The sequence below is a fragment of the Pavona decussata genome, unplaced genomic scaffold (assembly GCF_977016875.1).
Source record: "Pavona decussata unplaced genomic scaffold, jaPavDecu1.1 SCAFFOLD_64, whole genome shotgun sequence".
NCBI classification, from domain to species: Eukaryota; Metazoa; Cnidaria; class Anthozoa; order Scleractinia; family Agariciidae; genus Pavona; species Pavona decussata.
In genome coordinates, this window is record NW_028145484.1 from 998,342 (window position 1) to 1,021,773 (window position 23,432).

The 23,432-nt window shown below is 42.6% G+C and overlaps 1 protein-coding gene and 3 pseudogenes across 4 annotated transcripts in view; 3 read left to right on the plus strand and 1 right to left on the minus strand.

The window, feature by feature from the left end:
- LOC146478304 (uncharacterized) overlaps positions 1 to 23,432 on the plus strand; it is a 172,558-nt pseudogene that overhangs the window by 102,260 nt on the left and 46,866 nt on the right. The window lies entirely within an intron of this gene.
- On the minus strand, positions 80 to 5,243 carry LOC146478309 (uncharacterized; annotated as a pseudogene). The gene is made up of 6 exons (XR_014865070.1): positions 4,922 to 5,243; positions 4,178 to 4,485; positions 1,633 to 2,559; positions 1,327 to 1,374; positions 886 to 1,114; positions 80 to 788 (listed from the first exon to the last, which is right to left on the minus strand). The product of XR_014865070.1 is annotated as an uncharacterized LOC146478309 (transcript).
- The window catches only part of LOC146478310 (uncharacterized), a 30,063-nt gene continuing 16,033 nt past the window's right edge, over positions 9,403 to 23,432 (plus strand). Inside the window, exon 1 of the mRNA XM_085111846.1 lies at positions 9,403 to 9,927. The gene's annotated coding sequence lies outside the window, so the exon portion shown is untranslated. The remainder of the gene's footprint in view (positions 9,928 to 23,432) is intronic.
- LOC146478311 (uncharacterized) lies at positions 9,820 to 23,078 on the plus strand (annotated as a pseudogene). Its single transcript, XR_014865099.1, has 4 exons — positions 9,820 to 9,932; positions 14,413 to 15,473; positions 16,928 to 21,941; positions 22,374 to 23,078. The product of XR_014865099.1 is annotated as an uncharacterized LOC146478311 (transcript).

The window sequence follows — 23,432 nt, forward strand, 5'->3', positions numbered from 1 at the left end:
AAAAAATTATGATAATATATCATCTTATATTATTATTTTGTGCATACTCATGCCGAAACATGTTCATTAGGTTCCCACTATATTTCTACCTGTCAGTGTCTGTGATGGTCGAATCATATTTACAACACTAACAAGTCTAGATTACAAATCATAATGTACAATGTAAATTTTCATCATTGCAAAGATCAACATGAAGTGCAGGTAATGGACTGTCAAGCAGTTTCAAAACTGTAAGCTGTTGGATCTGAACAAAAAAAAATCCAATTGAAACTTTATTATTGGAACACCTTTTTGTTCATCTTAAGAATTACAACCTGATGACTTGGGCATATCATGACAAATATGGGCCTGCCATAGGGATCCTCTGGATTAGGAAAAGAAATATCCAAGAAAAATTTATCACGCAAGTTGTCATCTGCCTCATTTACTGGAAGTTCTTTTCTTTCATAACCAGTAAGGATCTTCAATACTGTGAGGTTAGAAGAAGCTCCATCACACAGGATGATTGCCACTTTGAAGCCATATGATGTGAATGCTTTCAAGCACAGCATGACAAATTCTTGGAGAGTATTAGATGTGATGGAAGCCTCAATGGGAAAATATGGTCCCACTAGATCATATCCAGAGGTGAGATCTCTCCATAAGAACTGTATGATGTAGCTGGCCTTCTTGGCACCACCTTCCACTGTGGAGGTGTAAACATCATGCAGCACTTTTAGCTCATCCTCCGGTATGGTGAAGCCTGTTATTCCTCCACCCTTCAAGTTCCAGGCAACCTTCATTTGGACCTGAAATTAAATACCAAAGGTACATCAGGAACCAGATCTACATCCACAATCTGGATGTGTCTTGGTATCACAATTCAACCATATGTACTCTATATACCTTAACTTCATCCCACATCATTACTCCAATTCCAAGTGGTCTAGGATGATGGTCATTCTCTCGCTGCTCTTGGTAACTTTTAAATTTACAACTCTGTGCCTTAAGGTACTCCTCATCGATACCAGCATTTTCAAAACTTTCCTAAGGACTTTAGAGCAAGGAAGCTGAAGGATTTTGAGACCATGAAGTGCATCAAATGCAGAGGGGCTTCTGGTGAAAACTGCAAGAGCTAAGAAGCAATCATAAAACCATGCAATAACAATATAAAGGTAGTCATAAATATTAGCAGCATAACATCAGAGAAGCTGCATGTATGACCAAGGCTTCCACTGTGCATGGCAAATTGAGGATGTAATTAAGGATGAATTACATGATCAAACAATGTTGTTTCAAAGCAAAATTGATGCAGATTTCTAAATCAAAGCCATTCTTATAGCTTACCAACTCGTATGGTAGCCAGGGACCACCTGTTTCCTCTTTTACCAGTTACTAAAAAGCAAATGAAAAAGCAATAAGCCAAACACATGCACCTGACCTGACCTATTTCTGTTACATTGTTAATGATCATAATCTACCTTTTCCTTAGTGGAGATTTATACTATTTACTATTTAAAGTATTGAGACCAATGATTTGCTCTCAATTCTATGTGCGATAGCTGATTTGGGATGTGCCCTTGTCATTTATCACATAGTAGGAACTAATCTCAGCTCATAATCTAATTATTAATGAGAGATACAACAACTTACCATTTCTTTGCTGATCTTTAAAGAAACTTACACGGTCCTTTTTCCACACTTCTTCCAAGATAACACCAGAGGAATTTCCTTTGTTGTCCTTTAATGCATTTCCTTCCATCACTATCTTTTTCAATTCCTCTTTCCCATCTTCTGAATCTTCGATGGCTTCTACAAGTTGACAAAGCTCGATGGATTGGTTCTCTGGAAGCTCAATTTTGGTCTTCTTGTAGAACCGGTCAACTCTCCTTTTAAGGCGCAGTCGGTCATTCTTCAGATGGGAATAGCGCTTCTGTTTGCTGTTCGGAGAGAGGTATTTGATGGGATAGTTGCTCGAAGGGATTTGACGTTTACATTTAGTTGGTGTATCGACATTGTTTTTTTTTCAGTAATTCGCCGTTGAACATAGCTATGTGCTCTGAGACATTCTCCACAAACATGAAACCTTCTTGCATCAGACTCATCCTTACGTGCTTGGGAGCTTGGAACATGCCAAACTTTACAAGAAACCGCCTGCACAATCTTAACAGGGTCTGCTAGTACTCTCACATTTTTAGGAATATAACCCAGTTTTCCTTCAACATCTTCCAGACCAATTAGACCAGGACACAACGTGTGGTGCCGGGTAAACCAACTAGAGACTAGAGAAAGCACTTCTTCACAACTGAAAGGCGAAAGTTTCCCTTTTGACACATCCTGAAATTCATAGATAGGACACTGCAAACGCCAAGAACCATCGGGGAAAATGACAAGTCTTACCTGCTGGAAAGGTCCCGTTTCACTGCTGTATGTATGATCCTTAGATGGGTAAACTACTAACGCTGATGAACCAGGGATGTCATTATTTTCTTCATGAAGAAATGGCGAGTAACGATCGGTCAAGGAAATCACTTCGCAAATAAATCCAGATGTTTTCAAATTCCCACACCACTCGTCGAGCTGCTCGATGAATCACCAGATTCCTTTTCAGTACTGAGTTTTCCCTGGATTTGCTGTCTTAAGAGGCTCTTTATTGAGAGAGGACGTCCTTCAGAAGTCGAAGACGAGCTCGAAGTAGAGGCCGGAACATTGCCATCGTTGGAAGGCGTACAAGATCCAGAATCGTCGCTCTTTTTCGCAAACTTTTCCTGCGTCTGATCTCCTGAAAAAACTGTTTGGCCAAAACGCTTCATTTATAAGTTGAAAGACGCTACCAGCAGCGGAAGCGAAGATGAAATCAACTTCTGCACAAGCTTTTTGCTAACATTCACCGACACGCTGGAGCGCACACAACGGTGTGTTTAGTATTCCTCAATTCAATTCTATTATTCATATAGTCGATACGAACGTGTAAAAATGTAAAAGAACCAACAGGAAATGAACGAAAAACCTGTATCCCCTCAAAGACAAGACGCCTCCACAAGCCCAAATGTCTTCACGCGGACACAAACTTCCCGGCCATTTCCCATCGCTCTTGAACATGAAGATCACAAAACACCGCATTGTATCATGGGTAGTTTATTAGGAAAGGGTGGAATCGACGAGAGCAAAATAAAGGACTTGGAACGGTGGAGTTGCGCTACCACCTCCTGGCCAAAACTGTTGCCTTCTGTCCACCATTTTTTTTTCAATGCTCAAATGCGGTCGCAAAAGGTATCATGTAACAAATTTCGCGGGAAATGCTCAATCCTAAAAATAGCCCAGGGTGTAAATACGCTGTTGCCCCTATATAGGGTAGATGGAGGCTCCGGGTCATAAGCTCCTGGTGCACAATCATTCTCGTTTTCCGTCTTTCCCTTGTGGGTGCCACCTCCTCTCACTGGATCCTGTACGTGACGTCAGATATGACCTTCACTACTCGCCATGGTCCGGACCAGAGGTGATAGAACGTCCGGTATGACTAGCGGGGAACAGCCTTTTCCAGTAGCCATACCAGATCACCCTCACGGTACGGCCTTGAGTTTCCCTTGCAGCGTGCATTGTACACATCCTTTTGGTGACGGAGGTTGACCCTCAGATTTTCACCCACTCATTTGTATACTCCACTAAGTATTTCATGCTGCTTCTTGACGAAAGATGGGTAATCAGAAGGTTGTTCTGATTGAGTTCCCCCTCTCATTGCATTAATAGGTAATCTCAGCTCCCTACCAAAGATTGCATCAATAGGTCATCTCAGCTTGCTACCGAATGTGAGCATGCTGGGGGAGAAGCCGGTCGTTTCATGAGTGGATGCTCGCAAAGCCAGGAGGACCTTAGGAAGGTACTGATCCCACTCCTTCTGCTCCTCTGCAATCCTGGAAGTAACACTGGTAACCGTGCAGATAAGCCGTTCTGCTCCCCCATCACACTGAGGATGGTAAGGCGTTGTCCTCTGTTTGACGGACTCAATCGAGCTGCATAATCCGCGGAATGTCCGAAACTCGTAATTGCGACCCTGGTCGCTAAGTAGTCCACGAGGGCAACCGAAACCACATACAAAGTTGTCCATGACAGCTCGGCGACCGTGCCAGCCTCATGATCAGGAAAGGCGTACGCTTCGGGCCACTTGGTATACATGTCCACCACAACAGCAACAAACTTGTTTCAGGGTCAGGTTGAAAGATCTCTGACAGTCGTTGTCCCACACAAAGTTCCGCAGCTTCTCCACAAGCTGGAAAAGAGGACTTGCAGGAGTTGCAAAATCCGGAATAAACTTTCTGTAGTAAATAATCTTTTTCAGAAAAACACTTAGCTCAGACACGTTGGTCGGAAGTGGCCAGTACTTCACTGCGGAAACCTTATCGGGAACTGTGTAAACTCCTTGAGCTGACAGGGTATGTCCAACAAATGGTACGCGGCGTGATAACAGACGGCATTTCTCTGGCTTCACTTTCAACCCGGCCTCCTCTATTAGAGAGAGAAAGCACGATCTAAAGACTCACAGTGTTTGACAAAAGTGGCTCTAAAGACCAGGACATCATCAAAGAATGCCAAGAGTTCTGCCCATGACATTCCTGCTAAGAGACTTGCAATGTGCCGTACAAAGAACGGATCTGCGTTACAAAGCCCAAAGGGTACTCGTTTCCCCTGCCAGTGTCCCTGCTTTGTAGAGAATGCTGTTTTCTTCCTGTCACCTGGGTGAATTTCAAACGCATGATAGGCAGAGACAAGGTCCAGTGTTGAAAAAAAAATTTCGCTCGAGCAAGAGTATCGATCATGTCTTCCACCCTTGGAATAGGGTAGTGTTCCTTGACAGTGCCACTATTTAGCCTGCGGAAATCAACACAGTAACGGTAATAGCCCTTCTACGTAGAAGCTAAGACGACTTGAGCACTTCAAGGACTGGTAGACAGCTCTATCACATCTCTCTCAAGTAACCTTTGCGTCTCCTTGTTTATGTACTCCTCCTGTTGAGGTGAAAAGTGGCGCAGTGGAAGTCTCGCAGGAGTTGCAGTTCCGGTGTTAATTCTAAGTTGTGCCTTAGGACAGTGGCCAATATCGTGTGGTCCCCTAAATACTGCGTTAGAGTGCTTGGCCATGATTTTCCACACGCTCAGCTTCTGATCTTCCGTTATCTGATCGTTATCTATAGGGAACAGTTGCCTCATCTTGTCAGCTACAGCCCAAGCCGGTTCCAATTCAACTGACAATACATTGCAATGCATTGTTCCTATATGGCTGTCTTTAGAGGTGGACTCAACCCTGTAATTTTGCGCTGTGGGTATTGCCCTGCCCCGCCCTACGGCTGGACAGAAATCGCCCACACTCGTGTCGTTGTAGATCGTAACTGGTTGATCAGAATAGTTGTAGAAACGAAATGGGACTGATCTGTTACTGACTAAGGATAGAGTTCTGCGCACTGTAATTGGGAACCTTTCAAAGAAAAATCCATGGGTTTATGGACTCCCTGAAATCCTACCAAATTTGCCCCATAAACCTGGCACATGAGATCAACTTTGCGGTCAGGCTGAATAGCAACAGTTTCTACCAGGGAGACTCTGTGCACCCCCTCCCCTGCCCCCCAACTTGATTCATCTCTCAAGTTCACCTCTGTGTTTGCTTCAGCTTGAATGATTCCCTTGCTAACACACCTACTGTCCCTTAAAAAGTCCACCCCAAGTAGGGCACTCTGCTTGAGGTTGTCACAGATATAAGAAAGCTGTTTAGCTTTTATCCCCTTGAGGGCTGTGTCTAGTTCCATGGTTCCCAAGATGTCCAGCTGTGAGCCCTCAGCACCTACGACCTTCCTTCCCTAGGGTGTCGTTTACGCCAATATACTTAAAAAATTCGTTACTCAAAATACAGATTGGGTTACCACAGTCCACTACTGCAGTCACAGGGACCCCTTCGATCTTGCAGTCAGGTAAAAACACGTTAGATTGGATGAAGCTTATACGTATCACCCGGTACTTGGTCTTCCGGCGAGGAGCGGCACACGTTTACGGTCTGTCCCCCGCCCTGCGCAAGTTTCCCTGCTGACGATCTCTCTGGAAATGGGACGAAGACCCACATGACTAACACCCCTTACCCCTGCCATTAGCCCATCCGAACTGGGGGGCCTGTAGTTTCCTTGAGCACCACTTGAAGGGATAGCAGTAACCACGGCTTCGACTGCATGGTTAGTCGTTCGATTATATCTACCAGAATTTCCCTCGGGCCATTTCGTCGATCCCACCGTTGGCACCAGTTTAAAAGTGGATAAACTCTCCTTTTATAGCGCAACGGAACAACAACAACTGCACTCACAAAGATGGCCGTGTTCCTCGCCTCGAAGTCCTGGGTCGAGACTAATCCGGTCTCTTAGCAACGTTACACTTGCTTTAAACTTTTTCAGACAGTTTCGCTCTCATTGACTGCAATCGGTGGGATTTGAAAGAATGAATCCGCTTTGAATATTACATGCAGGTTGTTCTGTGCCTCATTACTATATCACTTTAAAATTGTTGATAGTATAATTAAAATATAAGACAAACACTGAAATGTTAAGGGATGGAGTCAGTCAGCATAGTAAGGCCTCGTTTTAAGTGGATGGCAGATCAGTGGGCTGGCAGGTAACTGAATTATGTTAATAGTCAAGCTAATACACAGCTCGTGTTTACATGTAAAACCAGTCTTTCCCACCTAAGCAAGTGACGCGGCATAGCAGCAAAGCACTTTCAAGACACTTTGAAAACCGCTCGCAAGCTCAGGATAGCTCGGTTAGATGGGTAACACATGCAGGCACGCCTGCCACCTTGCTCATCGTGTAAAACGGGGCTAAATGTCGTAAACATTTTTGCAGAATGTTGCCTATCGTTCTGTTTCTCCTCAGTAAGATGCATTGTTGCGCAGATTTATGCTGTACACAGTCATGGTGATAACTAGTGCTTTTATAATTGTAAAGATTGTTCTTTATTTTAATATGTGGCAGTATATTTATTGATGTACAAAACCGCAAGGATACGTTTTGAAACCTTATCAAACATGTTCAGCCGAACCCTGCTTGCCAGATATCATTTAAACAATCTTCTACCATCTGTGAAGGCCGTATTATGAAATTTACCGACTGTGTAAACCGTTAGTGAATGATTAGTATTTAGTGTTGATGGATCGGCTCAAAATTTCTTTTAAATGATTACACGTGCTCTCGACGTACAGTCAAAACTCCAATTAGCACAGGCAGAAGGTTTTATCAGAATTTTATCTCCCCGGTCACTAGGGTGGTTTATAGTTGAGGTTCGACTTTCATCGTGCTTTGTCCCCCCTCTCAGTTCCAGTAAAGAAAAGACCTCAAGCAAGAATACGTCAAATAATTAAAAAGAAACTGATATCAATCTGAGTATAACACGTATAAAATTATGAGAGTGCAGATAAAAACTGCCGTAGAGGTGAACTGTGAACTATATTTTCTATTGCTTTTTACAAGTACAGTAATTATCTTTAATTCTGGCTGTTCTTCAAATTAATGTTGTCTTAATTCCTATATCAGAACTGTTATTTTCTTCTGGCCCGCCTAGTTTCGCGTAGCCTGTGTAGCAGGTGCTAGAAAGGGCGTGTACAGAGGAGAATTGGTCGCACGCTCGAAGCGAGGGGAGCGTGCTCCCCTCGCTTCGCGTGCGGAGCCCTATTTCCCCCTTTCATTCCTCTTTGTAGTACCTGCCACGCAGGTTAAGTGTCGCTTTTCCTAGCTGTGAGCCGGTCCATGATAAGATGTATTTAAGATTACTAATAAAGTTGTTGGTTTTCTGTACATCTGGGTCGCACCGCCTTTGAGTGTACACACATTTGAAGAACAGTCGGGTAAAAACGTGAAACCATGAACGAACCATGAACGATACGACGGGTGTTTGATTTTTAGAGTTGAGTGGTTATTAAACATGACGACTCAGCTTTCACAAAGAAAAGAGCCGAGACCGCTTCGGAATCAACCTGTGATTTTCCTTCCCTCTCCTCTGATCGCAGATAAGTGGGACCCCTTCATACGTCAATTGTGTCTACTCATCTTCATAATTTCCCCTTTTCTTCCATTTATGCGCCTCCAAGACAACAGTCATCTGACAAACATTCAGGCCGGCCAACTTGAATACGTATCAAATATGAGCATTTCCCAGAAGATCGAAATTCCTGCATGTAAAAGTAACATAATAGGCCATTACTGGCATTGCTAAAGGGTAGGCCTTGTTTTCTTTTTCCACTGGGTGTCTATAGGTAACTGTTATTTAAAACCGAGATTAAAAAAATCATCATTGAGGTCTAAGCTCAGGGGTTTTCCCGAGATGCCTCTGCTTATTTAAACAACATTTCCCTCAGACCACGAAAATTTTCGGAACCGGTTTCGCTTCTGGAAGCAATCAGTGGCAAGTCTGATTGATTGATTGATTAAAGGGTAGCCCTTCAATTCCAGTACACTACAATGTATATTTTGCGTTGGTTTGTCATTCGTATGCGCGTGGTCTTCACACGAAAGGTCTGGAGCGAGTGTATAATGACAGAGTGGGACTGGAGAGAGGCGCTAAGCGGCTTTCGATCGATTTAAGAGGAAAAATTAACAAAAGCAAAATACGACTGTTTTGTGGTCTACAATTCCAGTTGCCAGTGAAGAGTACCCGCACTGTTGTATTTGCAGCCAAGTGCTTATTGTCTCCCGTGCTCGTCAAACTCTTTCTTTGTCAGGATTTTTATTATTTTTAGCATCCTTGCAGTGCGTTCAAATCACTTTTACCTGGATCGGTCGCGTCGAAGCGCTCTAAAATTACTCTCCAATAACTTTTGTTCTTGCTAGTGCTATCGTACCCCTTATTCTTCTGTATCCGAAAACCATAAGCTGAATACTGCGATGAGAAATTTTTCTCCCTTCATCTAAAAGTTGTTGACCGTACTTCAGTCAAACATGATTAATCATGAAATGCGCGATAATGTATCCAGGGCATGAACATGATATCATAGTAACCAAGGTGAAGTCAAAACAATAACCGGACTTGCAAAGCCACGGTTAGTTGTAGACTTCATGAGCTGCGGCTACCCCATGTTCTAATGATGCCGTTAAGACCAAGCTTAGCTAAACACAGTAGCCGTGATTTCTGGAGTTCTCGTTTAAAGCTCGATTTAGTCTATAACCAGATTTATATAAATAATCGGCCCTAAAGGCTGGTTTACACGTACGACGCAAGCATAAGCACAAGAGACCAACGTGTAAACCGGGGGCGACGCAAGCATAAACGCAAGCACAAGAAAAGGAAATCGTTCCTTTTACTTGTGTTTGCGCTTATGTTTGCGTCGTTGCATCGCTCGTGTAAAATTGGATAACGCAAGCTTAAGCACAATAGAAGAATAAGCAACAAGATCTCCTCGTCGCTGAATCCCTCCTCGGCGTCCGCCACCTTGGATTTATAATTTTGGCGCCAAAATTTTAATTTACTGCGTGTGCGTATGTCACCTCGTGCTTATGCTTATTGCTGAAATCAGTGAAGATTATAAACCGTATTGGCTCGAACACATGTACTTTGAACCCGCATACTCCTGTATTGGAGGTTTCTTCCGCGCTGACGATTCGCGAAAATTTGTTTTCATTATTATTTTGTTTTTACACACCGTCGCGTCCATCGTAAATGACACTTATAAATACTCGGCTGACGTAAATAGTTTGGAATTTTCAGTTTCGATACGCCAGGAAACCCCGCTACTGTCAAGGGTCTCTAACTATTACGCAAATTGCCTGAAGCAGTCACGCTGCATTTCGCTGCATTATTTGTCGGCATTGTCGAATGTAACTCGTAAGAGTTTGCAAGCCATTTGCTTTGAGGTGGGGTAATAAACCGCCGTTTATGGTGTCCCCGAACAACTTTCTCAAGACTGAAGCCGTTCATTCAGGTATTGTATGTTGTATGTATAACTTAAAGGCTTATGACGGTACAACCTGTCAGTTTTAGTACAGAAATATTTTGAAAACTCCCTGACGAAGTCCTTCTTGATGAAAGCTTTATTGATCTTTGATCATCCGTGCCGCTAGATCCTCGAATGTTTGAAGTTTAATCTTACTCAGTTTTTTGCGGCATAAAGAAGGTTCCCCGGGCTGTCTCTAAAGGTTAAATTCGAGTTTTGCATCCTTTAATGAGGAAAAGTGGGGCTTCATGGCTCGAAGGTAGAACTTGCAGCTTCCGCCTTGTCGTCTTCGAATGCGCCTGATCTTCGAGGAACTAAAATGCTGTCGAAGCGAAGTTTCAAGCAGAGGAATGCCTTTGAACTTTGCGAACGATTCGCCGGCAAACATTTTGCAATCCTAAGCACCCAATTGTATGAATCCTGAAAGAGTAGCTGTTTCTTTTTATGTAATTATTCTGTTGCGCAAAATAAAATGGAAGCTCGTGTACTTGTAAGTGTTTGCATGCGCACACAATTTCCGCGTCTTTATCTTGCAAACTTAGTCTAACTTTTAATATAATTGCTCATCCGCCGGGAGCTGCGTTATTACGACAAGTCAGTTGAAACTGTTTAACAACGGTAGGTTATGATTAAAATTAATGCAAAGAACTGAAAGACAAGTTCAACTGCAAATTGTTTTAGAAGATTACTGAGTCAGTTTTAGATGACCCAGTAATGATGATGACTTGGATTGTTTGCAGCAAACTGTGAATGACACGGACAAATTTGATTTGAATAATCCGGCTTATTTTACTTGGCTCTCAGCGTGTGTTGTTTAATCATATGACATTACCGAAAGGAAAGATCTACCCACCCCTCCCTTGAACAACGTGTATAGGCATGCGCACTCCCATCAGACATCTGGGTGCCGTTCAATCTCGTTCCCAGAGGCTGCGTTCCTTTTGGTCAGCACCAAGGAAGCAAGACCTCTGGGCTAATCAATGTCAAAATCCAACAAATCGAAATCTGATTGGATATTACATTTTACCGGAAGCGTCTTTGAATCGGAGGTTTCAAAACAAGAAAACAAATAGGCTGTAAAAGATACCGAAGCAAAAACCGCCATAGAATCGAAATGGAACTAAATTTTCATACGCTTCTTATTTTTTGCAGTGAGCAAACACGAAAAAGATAACAAGTCAAATCACATGACTAAACGGAAAAGGCGCGAAAACCCTGCGATATGTTGCAGCGTTTCACAAAGCTGAATGACAGTATGACACTTGCGACGGTCGAGGTTAACGATAGACCTGACAATTTTCGGAAAAACTCCTCTAATTATCGACTCTGAAATGTGGTTCATAGTCAATGCTGGCCGTTTAAAATCGTTCTTAAATTGTCTAAAGCGAACAAGAGTCTAACAGCCTTTCTCGTGCTGTTGAAGGATCTGAAAGAAGCAAACTTGTAATCCATTCGCACCGCGGAGTCTGCGAGTTGATCTGACTGGAGCAAGATTTATTGAAGATTACTTCGTTGAACAGGAACAGATATTCTTTCAGCAGCCCAGCAGAAACATAATTGAACTTGAACAAGGAAAACCAACGGCCTTTGTTACCACTGCGTAAAAGCGGAGTATTCAAGAATGCGTGGCCCAAAAAGTGGTTCAGAAAGCGGATGGACAGAAAGACAAAAATATTAACGCTTGGAATAGCGATCGTTGTCACTCTTTACACAACAGTTCATTTGTGAGCTTTGTAAGTTTGCAGCTTATAGGACTGATAAACCACATCAAGTGCAGGTAAAATTTTTTTTTTCAGGGTGAGTTTCTTAAGCTTACATTGAGTGTGTGAATTGAAAAAAAAATTGCCGATCTTTCTGATAAGCTTAGATTTTCAAGTTGCTGGTTATTTCAGTTTACGTTTACAGAGTTGTGTCTTGTTATTAAATGTACTTCTGCCATTTTATTGTATTTATTCTAAGATCATGGTATCTGGGTAAGCAAAAGCTGATCTTGTGAAACCTATCCGGCGTTTGTAAATTTCACGACGGAAAAAATTAAACTTACGTTTGTAAACATTTGTTGGTATTTGTCGTCGACGGCAATTAGGTTGGGAACGACATCTCGCTGAAGTTTATCGAATGTTGTTTGAAAATCTTTACCCTGTTTAGTTAATTAGGTTGAAGCTTATATAAGCTCCGACCAGGCTCTATTTTCCTTTCGCTATTAACTTTACCGTGGTGTCATGAAAAAACTTGGCTATCTCATACTGCGTGGACTGCGCATATTCACCCCCATTTTTAAGTTTTAAAAACTACATTTTACAAGCGAAAACAAGCTTAATTTAATTCCAAATGCGTATAGTACAACAAATGGTTTCTAATCGCCATAGCCTTTATATGTTTTTTAACCCCTGCCTATGCAAAATGTTTGCTTTTCTAAAACGACCTGAAAATGTGCAAAATGAATTTGTCGCGGTTGAGAGAGGCAAATTGCCGACAAACCCAGATTTTACGCAGCCTTTGTTTTGGTTGTTTTGTTTTCAAGGTAGTCTCACATGAATGACAATCACTGGCAAACGGGAGGGATGGAGGTTGTCGCCATTTTCACTCGTTTTCTTGGCCTTTGATGCTCTTTATCAGAGGCTGTCTTCCTCTCGGTCAGCAGTATCCCCCTTTAAACCGGAAGCAGGATCCTTGCTTCCGGTTTCTGGATTAGCCCAGAGCTCGTGGACGTGTGGCCACCGCTGGCCTAAAACGCGCGCGGGCTCTGGGGACGAGATTGGGTGCCGTTCAGGTGGTTTCAATTGTCTGAAATCACTTAAAGATTGAGGCAGGGTATCTCAGTACCCACTTTCTGAAATGGTGATGGACTTTTTACTAGTTTTGGTGTTGATCTGAGATACAAATGGAACTTTGACTCATGTTTGTTGGTTTGACTTTTGGCTACATTCGGAACTATGAATGATAATTAAAATGTGTACGTGTTGAGTTATGGGCAAGAATCTCTTAACTAAAACCATCCTGACCACTCTTAACGTTAACTCATATCGCTAGAGACCAAAATAAGATGAGAAAATGCTCTTGTGAGGACATTTTTGTACGTCCTATAATCTGCATTCATGGCACTAAACCGCCTCACTAGAGAGCCACAGAACTAATTTTAGCTGACCGACTTTCCGCTATTTCTATTTATTTAATGACTGTGTTGTATTCTGAATTGTTTCGGGGCTTTGGGTCGTGATTGTTGATCCGACGCAGAACAAAACAGCCGCCGAGACTGTGTTTTTTTTTTTTAGCAAGCAGAGGGAATTTGGAGAAATTTAGTGTATTTTAAAATAGTGGGACAATGACGGATTTTGTCAGCAAATGAAGACAATCAAAAGATTAAAGTTTTAATTTTAATCTATACTTCGAGTCTCAAGCACAATTCCCGGTGGTTATGCAACACTTCCACTTAAAGAGTTATATCTCTCAGACATTTGACAGCTTTATGGATTTTTTTCAAATCGGGTGCCTTTTCACTTAGAGCTCTCTTTGTTTTACGCTCGCCATGCGTGTCACACAGAGCCGACATGCTGTGAGCAAATGCTGATTGGTTTTGTATTAATCACGTTAATCTTGAATTCGCAAAAAGATCTTAGTCTTCACTTTCTTTTTTAAATTGCTTTCACTAACAATTGATTGAAATTTGAAACGTGGGCTAAAAGCGAGGAAAGGTATGATTTTTCAAAATACGCAATGGACCTTGTCATGGTTTCCAACACCATCTCCGGAAGGGCGCAAACACGTCTCAGCAACAGCACAGTAGATGAACGGGATTCGTGGTAACTTGATAGGTTACCATAGCAACAGTATAACCTGTTAAAACAAGTGGCTAAGAATTCCTCCTTACAGTCTTTTTTAACTTTGCGAAACTTACAGCTGATCACGATGCCATAGATAAACGGGGGTCACCAAGCTTGTTTTTAAATAGTAACCACTTCAAGCTAAAATAAGGGCTTTTAAAACAGGTTATTGTTTTGCTATGGTGAGATATCAAGTCGAGAAAATGACCATGACTTCTTTTCCAATGATTAGATACTCGTTTGATACCATTATCGTTGCATCAACTGATAAAAAGTGGTAGCGTTCATCTCTCAAAATATAAATGCTGGAAACGGCTATGAAAGACCTTAAGGTAACAACAATTAATATCATTCGAAAAGATCTTGGAATTCATACCGAAACTGGACGAATTTTTGGTCAACTTAGCCACAGATATTCAACATTGGTTAGCGACTGACGAGAAAGGTAGAAAGGCCAAACTTTTTTGCAAGGTCAAAGTAATATTTAGGAATGCATGCTTTCAGACAATATACGGCGCGCTTGACCAGTGATTTAAAGGTCTGAATCGAGACTTGTGCGTCGGTTTAAATCGGAATAATTCAAAATGCCAAAAAAGTGGGTATTTGTCACAATTTATTCTCTGGTATCATTGGTTTCAGTTAATTAGAGTCCAGTTGGATCCCTGAGTATCATCCCTAACACATGTTGATACGAGATGGCGTTGAGGCCTTATAGAGACGAAGAATTGAATTACTTCAAGTTTTCATCCCTCGTTTTAAATGAATTCCCCAACGCGTTACGTCAGACTTTTAAAACCATGTGGGACAACATCTTTGGACATCGCCCTGGATTCCAGCTCTGGGATGACTCCATTGCTGTGAGAAATCTGTTTGTGTCCACAGAGGGTGGTACAACTAAAGTTCCTACACACCTGTCTTACAATGAATGGGATTGTAGCGCCTTATTCCAGGCCACCGTCTTTGCGCAGTCCTTCGCCTTACCAGATAGCTCAGGTCGCCGCAGAACACTCAATGATTTGTACATAAAGCCTCGTGGTGTACTTTACGGAAGTTTCCATCCATCCGTGGTCAGCCCGGTTGGAAACAATGCTGAAACCTTTGCACTTGCGGTTGATCAACTTCGACTGCTGAGAAATGCACATTGCCATTTGAAAAGCTCGAAGATGGACAAAATAACATTTGACCAACGTGTGCAACACGCTAAAAATGCATTCAAAGCTCTTGGAGCTACGACAGCTGTGATTGATGCTGTTGGAAGATTGACTGAAACAGATTTTCCTACAAATGAAGGCCATAAGTTGGAAGAGCGTATGAGGGAGGAGTTTCAGGCGTACATCAAGTTTCTAGAGGCTATGAGCTCAGATATCAGCGAGTTGACAGCGCTGTCAACTGCCATAAAGCGTAGAGTGGAAAGCGATACTGCTGACAAAGAAGATATCGCCATGTTGGAGCAAAAACTCGAAGAGTTAATAAAAGCGAAAAGCGAAGCTGATAAGAGGGATACTCGTGCGAACGAGATACTTGAAAATGTGAATTCAGATATCAACGAGTTAAGATCGAACTCAGCTGCGATAAAACAGAAAATGGAAAGCGACGTTCCAAACAAAGAAGACATCGCCATACTGGAGCTAAAGATCGACGAGTTGGAAAGAAAGATCGACGAGCTGATGGTAGCGCAGGATGCTGGTGATGATCAATCAAAAAATCCAGGTACCAAGCTTAAATTAGGCTTGATAAGAGACTGAGACTCTGATATAAGGAATTAGAAAAATATAGTACATCCCCGTTATAACGGGTCTACCCGATTCTTTTTTCTGTGAACTTAATACCCAACCCCTTGGGAGGGTATACTCTCTTAAATCTTCATGTGCTTCGAAAATCCAAGATGGCGGCTATAGTGCTCCCCCAAAACAATACGGCTGTGTTGCAGGCTAATGTCCGTAATTTACTCAAGTTAATTTTATGTGTAATGGATTGGTCAAGATAAAACAAAATGTTAGTGGTAATAGGGTGTTCATGGTAAGAAAGTGTCCTAGTTTCCATAGATCGAGTGGGCGGGATTCCACTGTTTATCGATGGGAAATTAAACTGTTTTAGAGTACAGGAAACTTCTTCCTACAGACATCTTCTGTCAAGGCGTCGAAGAGAACGTCACAAAACTATGGGATATTTAATGAACGAAATAGTTGCCCTTTAAGTGCGGTATGGATTTTGTAAAATTCCCTTCTCGTCTCAGTTCTGCAAAACAGCAACGTGAAATGATCAAATCAGAAGTTTGTGGCAGAGAACGAGAGCAGACTACAGTAAATTTTTCATTTTCTTTTCTACCTTGAATGCCGTTCCCACTACCTTAGTTTGGTTACGTTGTTCAATTTGAACGAATTAGAATAATGGCAACGAAGTTCAACTAACGAAGACTTACATTATCAACTGACGTTTTGTTGTTCCCTAATAGACGTGTAATACGTACCCCTTTGTAACACGGAGACCCAGCTCTGTCCTGTTTGGTACCTGTAAGGATCAAGAAAGCGCAACCAGTACCATAGCCTGCGAGCAAGCTTTGTTTAGGTCATCCGCGGGAGGATTGCGCGAGCAGCGAGCGAAGCGAGCCACAAGAGGACTGGGGCGGAAACACCTCCGCCACAATCCTCACGCCCTTCACTCGCCGCTCAAGCTGATCCTCGGCCGCGGATGACCTAAAGAGAACTTGCTCGTAGACTGCCAGTCAGAATAAGGGCATACGACTGCTGCTTCTAGTATGAAAATGATAGGACTGTGCAGTATTATTGAACCAACCAAGTGAATGACTTTAAAATCTTGCTCAATATTTTACACTGACAAAGGCTTCAGCTTTGTTTTGTATTATGCTCGGTTTAAAACACCCGGCTACAGAAATTTCTGTAGTCTTACTTACATTCTACATTTTTACCACTCTACAGGGGGCAATTAAAACTTAAATTCCGTCTAAAGTTTAGCCTTAATTAGCATCGGATAATAAATGATAGGGAGAAGGGGCGGCCTAAAGGAATGAATCTGATTTCCACTTGAGTGGGGATGTTACAAAGCTGGTAAGCTTAAGACAAAGGGATGAAGAGGTGTGCTACGTGTTGACCTCAGTATTTGGAAACTTTTTAAAAATTGTTTTTGTCTTTCGTCTTTCAAAGGTATGAACAAATCGCTACTAAGATCATTTCTTCCTTTATTGGTTCCTAACTTCACTGGCCGTCAGAGTGAGTGCCAGGAGATCATCCGACACGTGACTTCTGAATCTGCGCGAATCGTGTCGATCTGGGGCTCACCAGGATTTGGAAAAACCTCAGTTGCAATCGCAGTAGGACATGAACTTCAATCTCAAGGATTGCCTGTCTGTTTCCTTTCGTTGAGATCACTTCAGTCAGTTGCAGATATGAAATCAAAGCTCCTTAGGGCTGTCAGACAATTCACTACAAATCACCAGTCATCGGCTGTAGCCCCGGAAGATGAGCTGTACCAGCACGTAAGCGAGATTTCAGAACGTATCGTAGTTATTCTTGATAATGCTGATGATCTGCTAGAAAGTGGCTTGCCGAATGTGAAGACAGACGTCGTGCGGCTGCTCGAAGAAATTGTCTGGCAAAATGAAAAGTTGACACTCATTGTACCAACGAGGGAGTCTTTCGAATTTATGAACCTGTATTTTCAAGGCCACAAGTCTTTAAGAGTAGGAACATTAGATGAAGCCTCCTCCAAAGCCCTAGTTCACAAACTACTTCCATCTGCTTGCACCTGCGACTGCAATCGAGTTACGCAAATCTGCGGGCATGTTCCCTTAGCTATAAAGCTATTGTGTTCATTAATTTCCGATGACACTTCCCAGACCAGCCAGTTTCTAGATGATTTCATGGGGCCCGATACCGAAAGTATCGCTGAGATGTTGGACAACCCAGATTATCCAACAGATCACCGATTGCAGGTTCTTTTTGACTCCTCTTTCCAGAGACTCTCTACACAAGAAAAAGAAGCATTGGTGTCCTTGTCTATTCTTCCTGAAAATTTTAGTACGGAGGTTGCTGAAGCTGTTTTGGTTGAGACAAGAATGCGGGAGGCCAAGAAGATATTAGGGCGGCTTTGGAGAAAATCTCTTATCGAGTCAAGTTCAAAATCAGGGTCGTACTCCATGCATAAACTCATCCAATCATATGCTAGAGAAAAGGGAGAGCATCAAATGAATGAGGTTATGAACGACTCAAAAAGGTGCTTCTTTAAATTCCACGTTTCTCGTTTCAAGAAACTTAATGAAGAGTTTCTAACTGGTCATTCTATGTCGGCATTCATTGCATATTATGAAGACGATCAAAGTATGTTTCAAAGCCTAGAAGAGGGTTGTTCAGATCCTGAAATAGCTGATGATGTGTTTGAAATTTTAGTAGAAGCAGAACTGTTTTTGGGTACCCTTTGTTACTTAGAAGGAGAAAAATTCTCCAACATCTACAATTCAGCAATTAAGGCCGCAAGCCAGCTTGAAAAAACCAACTTATACGCCCGCCGATTACTTGTTTCACAGGCGTTTGAGGAAGTTAGTGATACCGAAGAGGGAAGTTTGATGCGTCTGCTCTCCGAACCAAAGAAAACCCTGCAAATCCCTGAGTCGACAACTCCTCCCTTGCCATTTAACGAAGACCAAGGGAAGAGCTTGTGTTATTCTGGCATATGTCAGCTTGTTTCCGGAAAAATCAAGAGCGGAATTCACTGCTTAGAGGAGTCAAGTTTGCTACTAAGCGACAGTCCCCAACAGACGATCCTTAAGCTTGTCATTTTTCAGATCCTTGTTGTTTATTATAACTTCCAAAATAGCTTGTCAAGTTCATCTGACTTTTACAACAAGGCACTGCAGAAATGCAACGCAGTAGGAGACACACAACTACTCATCGTTTCACCCATGGAGGACCAGTCAAATAAAACTGACAATGAAAAGAAGCATCAAGAAAACACGAAGATCGTTAAGAATCAGCCACTAAAATTACTAGTTATCTATCTGCTTTGCCAAGCATCGAAGTATTTCTGTGACACTGAGACCAGGCAATATTGTAGTGATTTTCTAAGTCAAACACTACGAGAAATCGAAACAGAAGTCCAAATATCCTTCGGCTTGTTCAATTTTTATCGCAAAGTTCTTTATATTCTAGCGACTTTCAATCAAGTTGGCGACCCAGTTAGACTCTATGAGGAACGAATCCGTTACCATGAAACAGCACTCGAGAAAAACTCTGAGAAGTCCAGCCAACAACACAGAGAAGCTCTTGCCAAGTGTTACTATGACCTTGGTACGCTCCACTACCGTAAAAAGAACTATCAGGAGTCTCTTCAGGTGCACCAGCGTGGGATTGACATAACATTAACGTTGTTTGGAGAAGAAAATGCTAGCACGGCTAATTGTTACCACGAACTAGGCAAAACACACCACAGATTAGGTGACTACACTTCTGCTCTCCAATCAGAGCAGCGCGCGTTAGATGTGAGAAGAAAGCTGTTTGGAGAGGAACATGCAAGCACAGCTGATAGTTACCATTTAATCGGGGTCACACAGCATGCGCTTGGTGACTACACCTCTGCCCTCCAGTCAAAGCAGCACGCGTTAGATGTCAGGAGAAAACTGTTTGGAGAATTACATGCAAGCACAGCTTGTATTTACTGTGATCTCGGGAGGACGCAGCACGAATTAAGTGACTTCAACTCAGCTCTGCGGTCACTCCACCGCGCGCTCGATATTCGAAGAACACTCTTCGGAGAGGAACATGCAAGCACAGCTGATAGTTATCAAACCATTGGAGTCACGCAACTCAAACTGTGTGACCTCAGTTCTGCTCTCCAGTCACTTCAACGCTCGTTAGATGTTTTCCGCAAACTGTTTGGAGAAGAACATCCAAGTACGGCTGCTAGTTACTACTTACTCGGGGTCACACAGCATAAGCTTGGTGACTACACCTCCGCTCTCCAGTCACACCAGCACGCGTTAGATGTTAGAAGAAATCTGTTTGGGGAAGAACACGCAAGCACAGCTGATAATCATTGTAAGCTTGGGATCACACAACATCGTTTAGGTGATTTAAATTCGGCTTTTCAGTCACACAAGTACGCGTTAGATGTTAGACGAAAACTGTTTGGAGAATAACATGCGGACACCGCTGATAGTTATCAAGCCATTGGAGTCATGCAACTCAACCTAGGTGACCTCTGTTCTGCTCTCCAGTCACTTCAACGCTCGTTAGATGTTTTCCGCAAGCTGTTTGGAGAAGAACATTCAAGTACAGCTGCTAGTTACTACTTACTCGGCGTCACACAGTATGATCTTGGTGACTACACCTCTGCTCTCCAGTCACACCAGCACGCGATAGATGTTAGAAGAAAACTGTTTGGAGAAGAACATGCAGACACAGCTCATAGTTACCATTCACTCGGGATGACGCAGCAACAGCTTGGTGACTACACTTCTGCTCTCCAGTCACTCCAGCGCTCGTTAGATGCTAGAAGAAAAATGTTTGGGGAAGAACATACCAGAACCGCTGATAGCTACCATGAGATCGGGGTCACACAATATCAGCTTGGTGACTACACCTCTGCTCTCCAATCACACCAGCAAGCGTTAGATGTTAGAAGAAAACTGTTTGGGGAAGAACATGCGAACACCACTGATAGTTATCAAGCCATTGGAGACACGCAACTCAAAAAACGTGACCACAGTTCTGCTCTCCAGTCACATCAACACGCATTAGATGTTAGAAGAAAACTGTTTGGAGAAGAACATGCGAAAACCGCTAATAGTTACCATTCACTCGGGGTCACACAATGTCAGCTCGGTGAATATACCTCTGCTCTCCAGTCACACCAGCACGCGTTAGATGTTAAAAGAAAATTGTTTGGGGAAGAACATGCAAGTACAGCTAATGGTTACCGTGAGATCGGGGTCACACAATATCTGCTCGGTGACTTCACCTCTGCTCTCCAGTCACATCAACACGCATTAGATGTAAGAAGAAAACTTTTTGGGGAAGAACATACAAGTACAGCTAGTAGCTACTATGATATCGGGGTCACACAATATCGGCTTGGTGACTACACCTCTGCTCTCCAGTCACTTCAACGCTCGTTAGATGTTTTCCGCAAGCTGTTTGGAAAAGAAAATCAAAGTACGGCTGCTAGTTACTACTTACTCGGGGTCACCCAGTATGAGCTTGGTGACTATACCTCTGCCCTTCAGTCACACCAGCACGCTTTAGATGTTAGAAGAAAACTGTTTGGAGAAGAACATGCGAACACCGCTGATAGTTATCAAGCCATTGGATTCACGCTCTCAGCTCTGCTCTCCAGTCACATCAACGCGCATTAGATGTTAGAAGAAAACTGTTTGGAGAAGAAGATGCAGAAACCGCTGATAGCTACCTTTTACTCGGGGTCAATGTTTCCTCGGTGACTCACACCTCTGCCCTCCAGTCATACCGGCACGCGTTAGATGTTAGAAGAAAACTGTTTGGAGAAGAACATTCGAACACCGCTGATAGACCTGATAGTTATCAAGCCATTGGAGTCACGCAACTCAAACTATTTGACCTCAGTTCTGCTCTCCAGTCACACCAGCACGCGTTAGATGTTAGAAGAAAACTGTTTGGAGAAGAACATGCGAAAACCGCTGATAGTTACCATTCACTCGGGGCCACACAATTTGATCTCGGCGACTACACCTACACGTCTAAAGGAAATTGTTTGGAGAACAGCAGGCAAGCACAGCTTCCTGTTACCGTGATCTCGGCCTTATACAGTAGGCGATAGGTGACTTCTACTCAGCTCGCCAATCATATCTGTGCGTCAATGTACACCGTTTTGAAGAGAACTGTAAAAAGCATCGATGACAGCCACCATTAAATAGCATCACACAGCACAATGTACTTGATGTCACCAGCTCAGTTCAGAGCACCATAACATACGACACGCACCTGAAATCTCAGTCAACAGACGTCTAATTAATTGTTGGAATGTAAGCGAAGAGTGAATTATTTCTGACGACAATCCCTCGCACTCCTGCCCCCGTACTCCTTGAGCTTGTTATCGGCGTTTAAATTTTTCATTTTCGTTAGCGGAGTGGTTCTCAATGTGAGTGCCGAAAAAAAACCTTTGCCGTTTACCGTGGCTTGGCCCCGGGGGGTACTCCCCTATATAAGGTATATAGGCATGTGCCGCCCCAAAGAGTATGGTTTTTGAGCCGTTTTGGTCTGAAAACGGGTATAGATTTTGACAATTACGGTCTGAAATCGGGTCGGGTTTTTGGGGCGGGGAACATTTACGAAAGCTTACAAACGTATTTTTCTTCTCAGTACGTAACTGGAACGACTAACTGATAACGAGAAAAAGAAATAGATAAACTATGTCATTCCAGCTTACTTTTACTCCTTGCCTCAACTTCCGTTCGGCACTGATGCATAATTATCAGGTCTGAAAACGGGTATGAATTTTAGAGGTCAGGTCTGGAAACGGGTGTGGAGAATGGCATTGTTAGGTCTGAAATTTGAAGACCCGGGTGGCACACCCCCACCAAGAATTCCGAGGAGTACCCCACCGGGGGCTTGGCTTACTTAGCTCGGTCACTTCAGAGAGACTTGTTTTGACCTGTCGGTTATTTTAAAATTAACTAAAAAGGGCTGAACTTTGCAACCTCGCGTAATGAACATCAGCTTGGATTCTGCTATAATCTGTAAATCTGAAAAAATGAATCCGCATTGAACATTACATGTGTCTTGTGAGTTATGCATACATCATTGAAAAATTGTTGATAGCGTAGATAAAATCTAAAACAATTGTAAACACTTACTGTTCATGCGTGGAGTCAAAATGCACAGTAAGGCTCTGTTTACATGGAGAGCGGGTGCCCCACGTTTTTGCCCCACGGTCCACGTCTTCTTGATAAAGAAAGTAAAAAATATAGGGATCACCACACTAAAGCATCGATAAAGGGCACTAAATAAACTTTTTGTATACTAAAAAGTTGGCGAACTGAGGATAGTTCGGTTAGATTGGACGACACAGGCTCTCCTGTCACCGTCCTTCATGTAAACAGACATAAAAGTTCGAGGGCGGTTTGACTAAAAGGCTTTTGTTGTACATATTAGTTGTATATAAAGAATAATTGAAAACTTTCAATCGAGTTTAAGTTAAGTAAGCTGCATAATTAGAAAGACTTTTACGATAAGGAAGTACTTTTTGAATGGCTACAATTAATGTTGATTTATATACTAAAATTTTTGTTCTGAACACTCACCCGGAATAAAAGATGTTGAATTAAAAGCTTAGGTTTGCAAATGGCGTTCATCGGATGGCTGTCACATTTATAGCTCTGAGTCTTTGCACTCTGGGAGAAAAATCCATTCGTAATTAAGGGAAATGAAAGGCGGTTTTTCATCGGGAACTGTCGTATTTTGTCAAATGGGTCCGACTTTGATCGTGCTTCAAAACCTTGCCACGCCCTCCTCCACCCCCTCCCTCCCCCCTCAGCCCCAGTTCCAGTAAAGATACAGTCGACTCCCGATAACTCGAACCTTCAAGGGAAATTGAAAAAGGTTCAAGTTATCGGGATTTGAAGTTATCGAGGGTAAAATTATATAGAAAATGACCCAAAAGGAAAGGAAAATTGGTAGAAGT